The sequence below is a fragment of the Dermacentor albipictus genome, unplaced genomic scaffold, assembly GCF_038994185.2.
Source record: "Dermacentor albipictus isolate Rhodes 1998 colony unplaced genomic scaffold, USDA_Dalb.pri_finalv2 scaffold_14, whole genome shotgun sequence".
NCBI lineage: Eukaryota > Metazoa > Arthropoda > Arachnida > Ixodida > Ixodidae > Dermacentor > Dermacentor albipictus.
Genome location: NW_027225568.1, coordinates 6812232 through 6828542, shown reverse-complemented (window position 1 = coordinate 6828542; position 16311 = coordinate 6812232). Strand labels below are relative to the sequence as shown.

Below are 16311 nucleotides of genomic sequence, written 5' to 3'. Positions count from 1 at the left end.
TTCATAACTAGTCCTGCCCATATAACCCTGCACAGCTTCATTTGTAATCTTCCCGTGAGCACCCAATGCGAGGCGTCCCATTGACCTTTGGTTCCCATCGAGTCCTGATTGCACCCCTAATTTCAAGCAAACAACCGCATTTCCACAACGAGGTCCTGAAAGCATTACACCTTTACACTTACCCAGGAGCACCTTGTATACTTATTGTATCCCCATAGCGCTATGTGCTTTATTCTGGCTCCATTTCTCTTCCCCTTTACTGTTCATGTTTTTCATGTGTTTCCATATATATATTGCCTTCGTTTATCCACATACTAATGTATTTATATTATTTTACCCGAGGTATTTCCTGGCCTTGTATTGCCACTGTCTGTTCACTACTTTCATTAAATACCATAACAACATATTTTCAAACCCTAATTTTCAAACGTCAATTCTTGTCTTCCTGTCCACAGATATTAGCCAGACGTTCCAAATCACATTGCTTGCTAGCTAGCAACACAATGCCGTCCGCATAAAATAATCCTAGAAGCTGCTGCTCTGATACTGTACCCGCCTGTTTGTATCAGAGATTAATCTCGATATTGCTTCCTTCTAGCGCACTCTCCATCCTCACCATGTGCATTATAAAGAACAATAGGCATAAAGGGCACCCCTGCCTCAGTCCCTTGTTAATATCAACAGTCTCCTCGCTCCTCATCCCCTACCATTCAACGCAAATGGTATTTTCTAGGTAAATCTTTCTCAAAACCTGTAGACAATCGTCACCTAGGTCTTCCTCTTGGAGAATATGCGACAAAATGTTGCAGTCAACGTTGTCATAGGGTGCTGTAATGTCTAAAAAGGCCAGATCTAACGATTTGCTTTCTACTCTTGATCTTTCAATACACTGAGTAAGAACAAATAAGTTTTCACCCAAACGCCCACCTATTTAGAAGTCTTGCTCAAGCTCTCCCAAAATTCCATTATTGTCGGCCCATGCTTGCAGCTTTAATTTGATTGCTTGCATTGCTAGCCTCTATATCACCAATGCAATGGTAAACGGTCTGTACGAGTGAATTCTACCTTTCTACCCCTTACCTTCATAAATTATACTCAATCTACTTTGCCGCCAACCGTCTGGTATTCGTCTATCTTTTGAAGTCTTTTTACCCAGCTTTCATTCTTTACTTCTTGGTCCTAATTCATAAATCCTCCTAACGGGAACCTCGTCTAGCCCTGTTCCTGTGCCCTTTGGAATTTTCTCTTCGGCTTTCGTCCAGTTGAAATTTGTCAGCACCAGCTCCTTTTCCATCTGGTTCTCTTTCATGCTCTTTTTTTCGTCAAATACAACCTCGTCATTGCCTTGGAAAGATTCGGCTGTTATTTTTGGGATGTAATTTATTGCCGCTTCTCCTTCCAGTCTGTTTCCATCTTCGTCTAGGGTATGTTGTTGTATTGTTGCTGACTTCCTGCATAATAATTTTTTGTGGTTACAAAATATTCTTGGTGCGGCCGCCTTTTTCTCACATATTTCTGACAACCAATGTTCACTTCCACTTTTTAATTTGGCTTGCACCAGTATTTGAACCATAGGCTTTTCCTCCCGGTATATTTCCCATTTACTGGCTACTCCATCCTGTGGCAACTGCGCCTTCTTTGTCTGCCTGGGCTCTCGGGATGCTTTGTGTCGTTCGGCGATCGCTTCTCGTATCTCCTTGTTCCACCAGCTTTTCTGTTTCTTTTTTCCTTTCCAACGAACATGTTGTTCCTCGTTCCGTATTTTTGTCGTTATTACACCTAAAAGCTCACTATATTCCCACTCTTTACTTGGCCATTTGCCAAGTTGTTCCATGACTCTAGTGACTATATATTTATTTTTTCAGCGTTCAAATTTGGACTACAATTTTGCACTCGTTGCTCTCTTTCCCAACAACATCTGCCATTTTCAAAATGATGCATTTATGGTCACTCCCTATGCTGCTATACCCTTCCTCGTCAATGACCATTTCTCTCAAGTTATCATGAATTCCTTCTGTAATCAGAAAGTAATCAATGGTCCATTGCCGGTCGCCCACTTCCCACGTGATCTGCCCTTCACAATTAGGCCCTTTATTCACAATAACGATGTTATCTTGCTCACAAAGGTCTAGCGTTGACTTCCGGTTGTAAGTACAGCCATCTAATTCCTGTATGTGGGCATTCATGTCACTTAAAATATATATTACGGGCAGTTACTAGTGATCCTCGCTTTTGTTTAACTTCATCAGATTTACAGTTTGCGCGTGCACTCTAAAACTTTTCACACCCTTATGGGTGTAATGCGGGTGTATTCATCTTTTCACCCTTGTAAACACCCTTGAAACACCCTTTTTAACGAAAAAGGGCGTTCAACAAGAAAACACCCTTGGAACACCCCAGTCTTTCTAATTTACACCCTAATTATAAGGGCGTAAGTGAACAAGCTTACAGTATATGATAAATGAACATTGCCAGTTAAGGCGTTCATATTGGCTATACATGAAACGCGCGCTACCTGCGCTTGAATCAGGTAGCTGAAATGATTAGATCGGGGCACCTAGGCAGCAGCACACTGGCTCCGAACAGTGGTCAAAAATGAAGTTTCCCACGAATGTTGATATCGAACGGATGACACCAACGCGCAGACTTTGCATAGCCAGATATCTGCAAAAGGCTTCATATGATCAATGGCAAAATATTTACAATGCTATCACTGAATACTTAAAGGTGTGCAACCAGTTAGACTGGGAATGGTTAGGAGTGAGGGCTAACGGTAAATAGCTCACCAACTTACGGTTTGTATATGACATTGGCATACTCAGCAACGCTGCGGACTATTTCCAACAAACGTTTGAGGAACTTGTCGAAGAAAGTGTAAGTCTGATTGAGAGTTAGTATGCAGAAGAGAAAAGTAATGTTCCGCAGCCTGGCGAGAGAACGAATGTCATGGTCGGCAGTCAGCCTCTAGAACCTGCGCAGAAATACGTTTATTGAGGGTAATTACTAGCAGGGGCCTCTGATCAAGGAAATTAACAAAAATAAAACATTAGCTGGAGAGCTTACGGCAGGCATTACTAAATCCTGACCAGGGAGCTTACTGCTAACCATTGCTTTCTACCGTTACTAACGTATGGGGCCGAAACTTGGAAGTTACCAAAGAAGCTTCGGAAGACGTTGAGGACCGCGCAACGAGCGATGGAATGAAAATTATTAGGCATGATGATAATAGACTAGAAGACAGCGATGTGGATTAGAGAGCAAACGGGAATAGCTGATATTCTGGTTGACATTAAGAGGAAGAAGTCGTGCTGGGCAGACATTGCAATGCGTAAGGGAGAGAACTGCTGGTCTATTGGAGTTGCAGAATGGGTGCTAAGGGAAGGGAAGCACAGCCGAGGACGGCAGAGAATAATGTGGACGTGATGGAATCGGGAAACTTGAAGACACGTGGAACCACTTAGCACAAGACAGGGGTATCGGAGATTGCTCGAGAAGCTTTCGTCCTGCGATGGACGTCAAGATAAGCTAATGATGATGATGTGACGACATCCATTTCATTTTTTTCGACATTTCATGTTATGTCATGCATGCTTGTCATGCACGTTCTGATAGCTCGATTTGCGTCGATTGCGGAGGGAGGGGGAGGGGAGGCTAGTAGCGGCGTAGCCAAGTGGGGCACGCCGGGCACTTGTAACGCTCACTAACAGTAAAATTTTCGCTGCTATGGCAATGGCCCCGCTCCTTCGCCCTTCACGGTCAATTGGGACCCCCCCCCCCCCTCACACGAAAAAATTTTCTGGTTACGCCACTGTGGGCAGGGGGGTGTGAGATTGCTCTAGACTCCCCCCCCCCCCCCGCCTAACTTGTCAACGGAAACGGGGGACGGGAGGGCAGCTGCCGCCGGGCCGCAAAGCTTAGGCAGCCCAATTACCGGCTGCATTTCCCTTTGGACGTGAATACTGCTCTAATGCCATTACACTGTAGGATTTCTGGCGGTTCGAGGGCATGCGACAATAAAAAAAAACACATACAGCCATCAGCAAGTCTTAGCTTGAGAAGATCTTTGGGAGCTGGGCAAGACTCTCACAAAAAAAAAGCTTGGCACCCCTCTTACAGGCATTGTCAACTCTTAGTCCCACCGCTGACCGTACATTTCCGGTAAAAAAAAAATCACACAGGAACTCCTCTCGGATTTGTCTAAGTGTGCGTAAGCATTGTGACTCTTCCTCATCTACACGCAGTCCATGTCGTCATCAATGTTATGAGACTTGATCCGACAAGTATAAGCGACAGCGCTGCGGCGACACGAGCTGCTCTGGTCGGCGGCGCAGGCGAAGTACTGCAGGTGGCGGGGCCAGGCGCGCTTGTGACGTTCCGTTCGTTTTGAGCCGTTATCGCTCTTTAGCCCTCCTCATCCGCGACGAACCATTATTAACCGTTCTCCGGCGGCGGCTGCTTGTGGCACGGCCGCGCGAACCGTATCTTGAAAGCGAACTGCATTGTGGACAGAGTGTGCCCACTGCTGAAAACTTCACGCGCTGTGTTCTCACCGTTTACTTCGCTTTGAAAACAGACGCGCGTACACCTATCTTGAAAGTGATCTGCGAAAAGCGCATAGTGCGGCAAAAGCTGAAAGCTTCGTGAGCGCAGTGTTCTCGCCGCTTCGGTCGCGTTGAAGCGAGAGCTAGCACGAAGGTGAATTCACTCGCTGCTGCGGGTTCTATTTTGAAAGGTATCGTGCGGTACGGACTGACGGGCGGATGGTTTTTCTTGTTGGGGAAGTATAGAAATGCTTCCGTTATAAAAAAATATCGCAGGTTCGCGAATTTCGCGATAAGAACCATCACCAATCTACTCCCCCGCCCCCAGCTGAGCGATGCCGTCTTCATCGCCCCCCTCCCAACCCCGGGAAAAGGGACACTACCTTTCTATCTCAGTTGAAGAAAAGATGATGAAACGTTAACAACGACAATAACGGCATTTGCTAACGAGTTGTCTTATGGCCTCTGAGATTTGCGCGCGAAGCTGGCGCGCGCGAACCTGAGAGGCCATAACTGGCCGCTTAATAGCATAAAAAGACAAAGATAATGCCAAACGACACAGCTAAAAATTCAAACAAAGAACTGATCTTAGCTATACTGATTGGGGAAAAGAAATAAAAACAATTAGACAACCGCAACACACGCCACTAAAGCCACCACCGCCGGCATAACGCGGAAGCAACAGTTGGCAACATTCACTCGCGCCTCATTGCTTCGTCCGCTTCGTCTTCGCAACGAGAGCCGCCATCTTCTCGCGCCTAACGTTTTGTATGGTTTTGTTCTCTGCAATCCGCGCACACAGCTCATCGGTAGCTGCACGTCTGCTCGGCGTCGCAATGCGGCCTGCGTCATTTTCTGGTGCTCGCGCAATCGGCGTGAAACATGTCGCATGTGAAATGTTTGATAAAAGTGCCTCACGTCCAAGTCAAGCCGCCGTGCGGGTGTATGGCTGTGCGCCCCGTTCTCGGAAGCGTCGATGGGTTTCCGGCATGCGGATTTCAGGTACGTGCAAATGCTTTTCGCCGTCCTATTGAGCTCCGGAGCAAAGCGTGCAATATTTCATGTGAAAGATGCAGTGCCCGTCATGATGGTGTGAATTTCGAGCGGCAAACGAGAACTTTGGCACTTAGAGCACACTGCGGCTGCTAAGTCAGCGTGGACATTGTTTTACGTTACCGTAATATGTTGCTGTCAGTCTAACCTGCGGCTTGTGGACAGCTAGCCCATTGACTTTTGCTTGTGGCAGCGATAGGTATATAAATGGAAGCGGTATTAATTGTCGAGAGCAGAGAGTATTTTCGCTCGATGTTTGGTCGTGTTCATGGCGTTATGAAAGCTAGAAAACTGGCTTGATCGTGCTTAGTTCCAACTCCAAGGGGCGTAACGTTGGCGCTGTATATGTTTGTTTTCGGTGTCACGAGTACCACTTTCATGCTTTCGTTGCATGAGAGTGGTTGCTGCTACATACCGTCTGGGCAGAACACAATAAAAGCAATTTCCTCACTCATATGTATGCAATGTGACGTAACAAAATTTCCAGCGTTTTATTCGGAGCGTAAATATCCAGTATAGTTTGGTAAGAAACTCAAATTCTGTCTTAGCTTAGTAGGCGTGAAACAAGTGAAACTCTCATTCCTTTTTGAATTGTTCGCCCGAACCGCACCGCCCGCAGATGCGTCATCGGGTAATTGACAGTAGCTTCGCTACGTGAGTTGTTTTATGCGCCAATATTGCCCGGTTAATTATCCTGTTAATTTATGCCGACGCTCGTTCATCTTGATTTTAAGCGGTTACTATCCCCGAGTGCAGAACGATGCCAAACTTGTGAGGTGTAGCAAACGCGGGAAATTCAAAGTGGCGTGGCTGCAAGTTCCTGTTTTTACGTTTCTTGCATTCAAAGCCAACAGACACAGTATCACTGATTTATTTTCCATTTCTGCTGTACTTGATCAATCTAATGTGACAACTGCATTTGCTCTTTAATGTTCTCCATTTACTGTGTATTCAGCTTGGCTGCCGCCCTCTCTTCAGAGGATGCCGCTGTGATAGCTCTTTCGTATAGCACATGCCTCTAGGCCCTTGTGTTTCAAGGGCTCTGGCGAGGCATCAGTGCTCCAAGTAATTTTACCATCCTATATATTTTCTATTTTGCATCATTCTTCCACGATGGATTTTATTGTTCATAGTATTCGTCATTTGTCATCGCCATAATTTTATAGCACCTAGATTTTACGCACTTTACAGCGACAATTTTTAGGCCAGTTCACAGCCAAGTCACATCTTCCATAATACATCGTCAACATTACCACTTGTCATGGCGCTCTTTGGTCAAACCTGGCCCTTGCGCCATAAAACACCACACATCATCATCATCAGCTTGGCTGCCAGAAAATGCTTGAATTTCTTTCAGTATCCAAGTGACGAAATATTTCACTGACGGCCGTGTGTGAAACACTCAAGATGACAAAACTGATAGCAAAATGATGAGATATTTCTTTTATAGCGTTTGGACTCGACTTTTGGTGAGGATGTCGATCGACCTTGGGCCTGGTGACAGCACACCCGACATCGCCAAAGTGCAGCCTATCAGTTGAGTGCCCCCGAATGGACCATCAACATCGGAAAATGAAGCAGAGCCAGGTAGGGGCAATTTTTACTTTGGAACAGAATACTGACAGCTGCCTCTTTTTTTAAGAACTAAATAACATATTTACAAACCAATCCTTTCTCTTTGTGCAGCCTATGTAGAATTGTTTTTTGCTTGTTATACAGACCTTCAGAAAGCAGTTCTTCTGAACCCTTGTTACATGCACAAATAAATAAAGAGGAGTGCGCTTTCTGAAGAAATTGATGCACTGAAATGTGCGTTCGACACACAGTGAGATGTAAAATAACCAACTTTAAAGCGGTAAAAAAAAAGTTTTAAACATGTTCTAACATCATAACCCGCCTTGGCATACGGATCTAAATATAACAGCAACAGAAGTGCATGCAGAGAAGTGTTTGTAAATGTTTGCAACATATGTACATTGTCTAAAAAATTGTTTTTATTTACTTGGAGCTTCTTGGTGCTATAGCAGTGCAGTAAAAGCTCAAAATGATGCCCCTCCTCCTAATAAAGCACCTTTAAATTTTAAAATTAAATTATGGGCTTTTACATTACAAAACCTAAAGTTTTGGGAACCTGGCTTCTTTAATGTACACCTGAATCTAAGTGCATAAGCGTTGTTGCATTTTACCCTCATTGGAGGGCAGCTGCCATGGCCTAGATTGAAGCTGGGACCAGCATGACTGAGCAGCATGGCATCATAGTAAGTGGGCTATAACACCAGGTCAAAATGAGAACTACTGCTTAGAACTACCAACTTCTTGGCTCACAAGCACTTTGCACTAAGTTAGAGGAGTATGGAGTACTGACAGCGACCGTTTATGTACCAATTTCTTTTTAGGCTGACTCCATTATTAGGGTGCGAAGCTTCAATTAGTCAAAACTAGCCTAAATTACAGAACCAGCTCAAAACACGCACCATGTATAGCTGGATTTGGATGGAGTCAATTCATGTCGCCGAAAATGGAAGTGGCAGTCACACTATTTCATGCATTTTGCCTAAAACATAGTCAATAATAATTAATCAATTTCTAAAATATTCTTTTCAAAAAGTTTTTTTCAAGCATGAAAGGAGGAGCCAAATGGTGTTCAGGTGCAGGAGCGGTTAGTTGCACGGCACTTCTTGCATGTGTTCACTGGCTTCTTTCAAGCTTGAAAAAAAAAATTTGTTGCACCTACTGAGCAGTAGAAAGCTGGACTGGGAATTTTTCAGCATGCGCTACAATTTTCGCACTGACACTTTTGCTTTGAATATAGTATTTGAGCAGTTAAATAATTGTTAATAACTAATTACCTATTTAGGAAAAATGCAAGAATTGGTTTCACTTCCTCAAAACCATGGCAAACGACATTACCTTGGTGCTGTCCAGCTACGTGGCACTTGTACATATTTAAAGCTTGCACATGTCATACAGACCACCTGGTAATTACAAGGCATATATAGAAGTGGCTAAGTTGTGTGAGCCAGCCATGTCTAGCGAATCATGAGAAACAGCCATGTTTCTTTGACTCAAGCGCATGATAAGATTTACATGCTCGACACCTTGTATCAGTGTGCTCTAGGCCTGTTCGTAGTTTTGCTGATACATAAACAATATTTCTCCACGTGTAAGCTCATATGCATCTTTCAAGTATATTGCCTCGTGTGTCCAAAATAAACCATCTTCGCGCTTCCTTCATTATGTCTTCATCTGTTGCTGTGCTAAATTTTTAACATGCAACTGCACAATTTTTCATCTAGTTTTCATATTTCCTCGTTGTTTGGTGGCTTTATTTCTGAACAAGTTGTTTTCGTTAAACCATGTTGCACACAGCAGTACTCAGCATTTCAGCTTAGAGTGGGAATTGTTTTTTTTTTCAGATTGACATTAATACACCTTTCCTGGGCAATGTAAGGCATTCTACATAACACGGCCCTGCAATAATGTTTCATAATGCATTCCAGCATCATGCAAAACTGTTTACTTACCAGATTAGAATATGTATAAGTGTTGGAAGTAACAGAACTGGAAGAAGCCAGCAGATAATGAGGCCAAGGAAAGCATACAGGAACATGTTTTAAGTTTTTTTATATGAAGTATAGAAATGATAAGTTCTAGGTAAGTGAAAGTGAATTAAAAGATATCCACCTGTGGGTGGGGAACGGACCCATAACCTTCACATTACGCATGTGATATACTAACCACTGTGGTATTACGGCCGTGTTCGAGCGTCGACAATCTCAGGGGCCATTGTGGACGGTTGAATGCTGCCTCGGTGGCACAGTGGTTAGTGCATCGCATGCCTAATGCAAAGGCTGTAGGTTCGTTCTCCCCCCATGCCTGTTTTTTTTTACCAATTTCATTTCCCTTTATCATTTCTACATTTAAATAGAAAATTACAAATAAGTTTCCCCGTGCCGTCCCTGGCATCTTCCAGCTGTGATTCAGAAAAATTTTGACCCTCAGTATCCTTTCTTCTCGTTTGGAAGAACAGGAGCTTCATTTTAAAAATAATGAATTCACCTTGTTCAGCATCTCAATGTGGTCTCAAATCTTATCACAGCATGTGTATTACTAAGTGAAGTTTTTGTTAAGGTGATGATATAGCATGGGACCTAATTAGTAGCGTTTGTGTACAGATATATGACTAGTCTAATAAATAGGAGGATTTTATGAAGCACTTCTAACATGGTCTGAGCTTGTGTTTAAAAAAACTAATCTAGCATGATTTCAGGCATAACTGTTGCCCCTGAAAAATATTTGGATCATCTGCAGTGGCATTGTTTTTAGAGAGCTCCAATACTGCTTTGATAGAAGTAGCCTCGTGGAACATGAAGCATCGCTTCTTGCTGAGTCAAGGAAATATCTGCAAATCTGAGGTGCATGTGTCATATGCTTGAATGCTGTGTAAAGGCTGCTAATAAGAAAATCACTTAACTTGCCTTCCAGAGACTTCTTCGGTAGTCTATGCTACTCGATCATAAACAATTTACCATAGTGAACATTCATCACAGTTGGCTTTGCAATGTTTATGAAAAATACCACAATTGCCTACTAGACATGTGATTGCACTAAAACTTGGAATTAATGAGCAGTAAGATTTATAGGACAGCAAAACTTAGTTTATTACTCCTGTTTCTGCCATAGTTTCTTACAGTAATTACTAGAGGGAACTCTGGTGCTGGAGTCGCACCACCATGGGAATGATGGGAAGCACATGAATTTGTCTGATATTCGTGCTTGTGAATTCAGACGTTCTTTTGGCTTCGTATATTATACGCTATATAAATCTTATTGTCGTAAATTTCAGCGCAGTCTGTACTTTTCGAAGTGCAGAAGACGGCGCCAACACGCACAATTGCTATTAATTGCAACTATTGAGCTTGTCCACGTGGCCTAATCGAAAGGCGCCAAGCGTCTCTAGGCACTGGTATGCCCGCGATAAATTTATCAGGGCGTTGCACTCGTCGTTACATGCCTCCGTGGCTTAATGGTTTCAATATCAGACTTCTGTTCTAGAGTTCCTGTGTTTGAATCCTGTCGTCGGACCATTTTAATGTTTATTTATTTATTACACAGTTTATTGTTGAAAATGACTAGTTTACAAAGTCACAAAGCCGTTTGAAGCCAAACAGACGAAGTTTAGGCAAATCCATGTACTTCCCATAATTTCCATGCTGGTACAGCCGTTCTTGTTTGATCTCCTGTGGGCACTAACGTCAGAGTTCCCTCTAGTAATTATTGTATGAAACTCTTATTTCTCCACCTCACTCGTGTAGAAGCGGCACCACACCTGCTGCGTAAACATGCACTACCTTTCGGCCAAGTGCAGGGAATGCTGTGAACTCGCCCTGTACAAAGCCTGCACTAAGTAAAACAAATCACAACATGCAGTTGCTGCCACGTTGAACTGGTGGAATGAGTAGTGAAATGCAGCACCTCCTGAACTAGTTCAGAAAGTGCAGGTTAATCAAGTGGAGATTATATAGTAACAGAAGTTGGTTGATTCTGCATTACATTCACGAAATATACTTCATGATACTTTTCCATTTATTTCCTCAGTTATTAAGAATCCCTTTTGCATTGTTGGACAAAACTACAGAATTCCAACATATTTTCTAGCATTGACTGGTAGCAAACATGTCAAAACTTGTTCTAGTTTCTGGATTGCCTCTTTAGCCATTAACCCCCAAGTTAATTCCGGAAGAATGTACCGAATTTTTTACGTACTCAATTTTTCGGTGTCATTCTCATTCTAAAAATACATTACTTCATTGGTCTCTGGTTAGAAATAACACAAAAATAAGAGCTGCCCTTGAGTGCAGCTTTCCCTCAATGCCGACTGTAACTCATCTTTGACAATAAGAGCAGCATATCATCGGGCAGAAAGAGTGCGACTCGTCATTGGCGATATTGGTACTACCTCCAGTCACTAGTACAGCTTGGGATCAATGGTTAAAGGTTGCGACTTTGTTGCTGCCCAATTTTAATTCTGCAGCGGTTACACTTGGGTGTAGCCTGTGTATGTACGTGTGCATGCATTAAAATGACTTCACGCTAGAGCAAAACAATTGCAGTGCAGAGAGGCATTAGTCATCTTTATATATTTGCTCTGTAAAGATGCACTAAGTTTATCTTTTGCAGTATAGACTTGGCGCTCATTGGCCAAAGATGCCCTTGTGCTACTAAAACCTATCAATTAATTCGCTTTCGGTCTGTGAGTTTTAATTTGTTTTTGTTGAACTGTGCAATTCCCACTCACAGGACTGCATGTCATCTGAGGTGTTCCTTTTTCAATCAAGAATGTTGAGGTTGTGTTTGTGAAACTCGATTTCTTGCCTCAAAGAAGCTTGTGCAAACTGACCAAGCTGATAATTCTACCTGCTTATATATTAAATATGTTGCGGTTATGAACCCTCATAATGAATGACACATAGTATAAAAATTTTATCTAATAAAACAATTTAATGAAATTTTTCATGGTTTTTGTGTTCATGTTCACTTCTCTACTCTAGTGTCCTGTCTGCATGCCTCACTTCATTTTTTTTGCATATTAAAAATCGTATAAACGTAACCATGCTTTTTTACCACAATGCAGGGGGAAAAGGTTCCGGTAACACCATGCATTCAGTATGGTGGCCCAGATGTGTATGCAAGCAACCTCCTTCATCTGGACCAAGAACTACTCTGCAGTGTCTCGCAGACTTCCATGCGAAGCCCTCAACATTCTCGTCTCAGTGGAATGGCTGCTCATCTATCTGCGTGTCCATCACCAAGCCGGCCAGTTGTAAAGCTCCTGTACCCGTTTAAGAAAGCTTAATGATTTTTTTGTTTAGTTTTCATGGTTGGCCGTAGAATCTTAACATTTTTTGTTTCTAACATTTTTACCTGGCACAAAGTGGTGCAATAACATTAAACCAGTGTAATGTATTTAAGTGATGCTCACTCTAATGCCTATCTGGTTTTGTTTGTGTTTAAGAAATTTGAATGTCTGATAAGGTAACGGCATTTGAATTTGTCATTGTGGCTCGTTTCAATGAGCTGCCAGGAAATAAGACGCAAAGCTTATCACACGCCAGTTGTAGAATTTTTGTTTTCATGAGTAAAGTATACACGTTTCAAAAGATGGAAAGTGGGGGAAAAGCCTCAAGAACATAATCATCCTAGGATTGTCATGTCCTTACAACTCTGCAATGACTAATGCCTCATACATCTTGGGAGCACATTGGTCGCAATGCCTACAGGTATACTTGATGAGAGAATAACTTGCACTCAGATTTGCCACGCAGTTGATGGCTGATGGCTTTTGTTTGTCGTCATCATGTTACTACAATGTATTGAATATTCTTTTAGATGTGCTGCCGTTTTTTTGCAGTCACATATATATATGTTCTTCGTTTCAATAAACATTTAGTTGAGAGTTAGCGCTCATCCTGTCTGCTCCTAGTCTGTGTCCGTGTCACTTCGCGCTACATTCCAAGATCATGTTACTGTACCAACTCGCCCAACTTTCTATCCTTGTGTTAAAGACACACTCAGACTTGTTCTTACTTATGTGACCGCTTATTTTTGTGCTTTATAATAAGATGCAGTGCTTTTCGAATGAAAACATGTAATAGTTCGTAATCAGGTTAATTAAAAAAACTGTTCTACTTAAAATTTAATTGAGCAAGCCTGTGCCATTATTCGGTGCTTATGTCTTTGTATTGGTATGGTTTTACTCCTTATTTTCCTTTTTACACTTAAAATGTGCAAACATTATTATGTAACCATTTCTCTTTAATGAAATAAATACTTCTGCCATTTCGTCACAAATTATACAATGATTTTGCTCAATTACGTAACCTTAGACTAGCTGATTGTTATTCTGGTAGCTTAACTTACAATGCCTGTGGAATATTCTATGCAAGCACATGGGGAAAAATAAACTAAATTATTGGGTATAAGCAGGTCACTGGCAGTAAATGGAGCATACATATATTTCAGGAAATAGTGCATGCTTATATATTGAGCAGCATGCACAGCTACACATGCTGTTTTGTTCGTAAATGCTGAAACATTCGGCGTGGAAGCACTTTGTTCTTTGGCTTTCAGTGCTACCTTTAAGTCATATGTGTGAAAGTACTAGTAGAAGCATCCCGTGGAGATAAATGACAACTTCGATGAATAGAGGTATAAAATGTGTGCTTAAAACGGCAAAATACTTCTTGACAGGCAAATGTATGCTTCTCTAGTACTGCACTTGTTACCGCCGCCAATCCATGCATTGCTTGCGCTCTATTGCATTCAATATGAGCTACAACAACGAGCTGTGTTCTCTTTCCCTCCTGGTCGAGCTGGTGTTGCGAAAATTTTTGACCAAGAAAAGTGGAGGTTTTAATTTATTTCTGAAATGCATGTAACCATGCTTTTGGCTGTGTGCTGTTTCCACGGGGTTATAAGTACTGGTGCACCAAGGGGCGGGAGATCCTGTGTCCTTAGTGCAGCGCGCATTGTTATTGCGCTCTGCATCCTGCCGGCAGTATACTATCACTGCAGAGGAAGATTACGAAAAGCATGGCCTGTGTGCCTTGCTGCAGTGGCGAAACCTTAAATTGTTTGCCTGAAAGGTCGCACGTTGTGCTACAACATGAGGGACCAGAAGCGCAATATGAGGACGCCTCACAGATTCTGGCTCATACTGAACAAGGTAGTACCATAGCTAAGGCTAGGCAGCGTTCACAACAGCTAGTCTGCCCATTAACTACATGGCTGTAGTGAACGCTAAAATACTTGCAGGGATAACACCCTTTTGGAAGGGTGTTGTCCATGCTACACCCATATTGAAAGGGGTGTGTCTGTTTTACACCCCATATAGAAAGGGTGTTTGTTTCTTTTACACCCATAGGTGAGGTGACGTCATATTAACACCCCTTCTTTTGTGGGGTGTTAATTTGCATCCCGTTGCTTGGGGTGTAGCAATACACCCAAAAAGGGTGTCACCCATGGGACAAGTCATTTACACCCTTAAGGGTGTTAAAATTTTTAGAGTGTGCTATAAAGTATTAGTAGAGACAACTGTGCTCGGCATAGGCCCCCACTTATAGGCCGTGTAGTTCTCTCGCGGAAACGCGGATGCCATCGCTGACACCGTTGGCAACTGAGCGACTTTAAGCTGCTGTTCCGAATGCACTGCCTCTTCGTTCTTGTTTGACGCAGAGCCGGAACGTAGCCAGGGGAGGGGGGGGCTTATGGGGCTCCAGCCTCCCCCCCAGAAATGTTTTCTTGCTGTCCATGCACCGCCGACCAAACCAACCCCCGGCGCCAGAAATAATTCTGGATTTTTTCTAGAATATCTTTTTCATGCTCGAAAAAACATTGCACCGCGAACATTGCGAACTTGGGCGCGATTTTGCGACAACGTCCGTGCTCTACGCAAGCAGCCCCTTCCGAGCACAAAGTTTCAAGGGCGTTTTGATGGCGAACGGGCTCGCCGCGACATCTCGCAGAGGCTGCGGAATCTACGGAGCGCATGGATGTCAATTCCGAATATTTATGGGTATAAAGTTCTCATAAACTTTTGATGTGAAACGCGCATTGGCATTTCCAAAGTTGTGCTTTGGATTTTCTATTGCAGAACTTTGTTGGTTTAATGCTGTTATAAACATTTGACGCCTAAGATGTATTGACATGTTTAAAGTCGTACATCGCAACATACAACAAGGCTACAGTGTACTAGATAGGGGCAGTCTGTTCAGATGGCGCAGCGCACCACGCACGGCTTTGATGCCGGAAGCGTAGACAGGTCCCGGATGTGTGCGGCGGCGCAGCAGTCGCACCGGTTGTACGGACGCGTTCTCCGTGTGTTGCGTTCTGTGGTGTTGCGGCCAGTTGCAGCCTGCTTGCCGTGTGCTTGCTCTGAAGGGCTCTGAAGGAATTTCTCGAGTTTCTGTCTCGTTGGGAGTCACATGCAAAAGGATTGCCATTTGTTGGGCGTGTTGGTAGACTGACTTGGAAAGCACATATAGCGCCAGCGAACAAGGACAGAAGGGAGACGACACCTCAATGCGCTAACTTTAACTTGATTGTCAGGAAACAACCACCTATTTAACTGTGCATGGGTTAAATAGGTGGTTGTTTCCTGAAAATCAAGCTGTAAAAGTTAGCGCATTGTGGTGTCGTCTCCCTTCTGTCCCTGTTCGCTGGCGCTAAATATGCTTTCCATTGCAAAAGGACTTTGCGGCTTGCGCCAGTCGACGGCAGATGGGCTCCGTGTGACATTGTGCAGCACTTTGGCTTTGTTAGAATACTTGCAAGGAGAGGGTTTTAAATACCTGTTGACATATAGACTAAGCCAATAAAAGTTGGAGAAGTTCTTGTTAGGTAGTCGTGCGGATCCAACGGTCACCCAACGCCGCCTCAATTTTTGATTGTTGTGAATTGCCTATTTATATCTTGGCGAAGGCAATGCAAACAGGGAACACAGAGGTCAGTAAACATTTGCTATTGCTACTTCACTCGCCTGATAATTCTGACAAGGAAGGGGACGTTGCGTCACAATTGACGAGTTAGTTGAAGCTAGAAATCTTGCGCTGGTAGAGCAAAGGCTAAAAATACTCCGGCAGAGCACCGGGCTTATGTGCAGGAAAGGAGCGGTGACCGCCTCATCCGTTATATATGGCAGGGGTATGTCGCGCAGAAA

General features: G+C 43.3%; 1 long non-coding RNA gene across 1 annotated transcript; it reads left to right on the top strand.

Annotated features, from left to right (window-relative positions):
- Nucleotides 1–5519: 5519 nt before the first annotated feature.
- Nucleotides 5520–12393, top strand: LOC135898725 (uncharacterized). The gene is made up of 3 exons (XR_010563403.2): nucleotides 5520–5543; nucleotides 7045–7181; nucleotides 12229–12393. It is a non-coding gene; the product is annotated as an uncharacterized lncRNA (long non-coding RNA).
- The last annotated feature ends 3918 nt before the right edge of the window (nucleotides 12394–16311 follow it).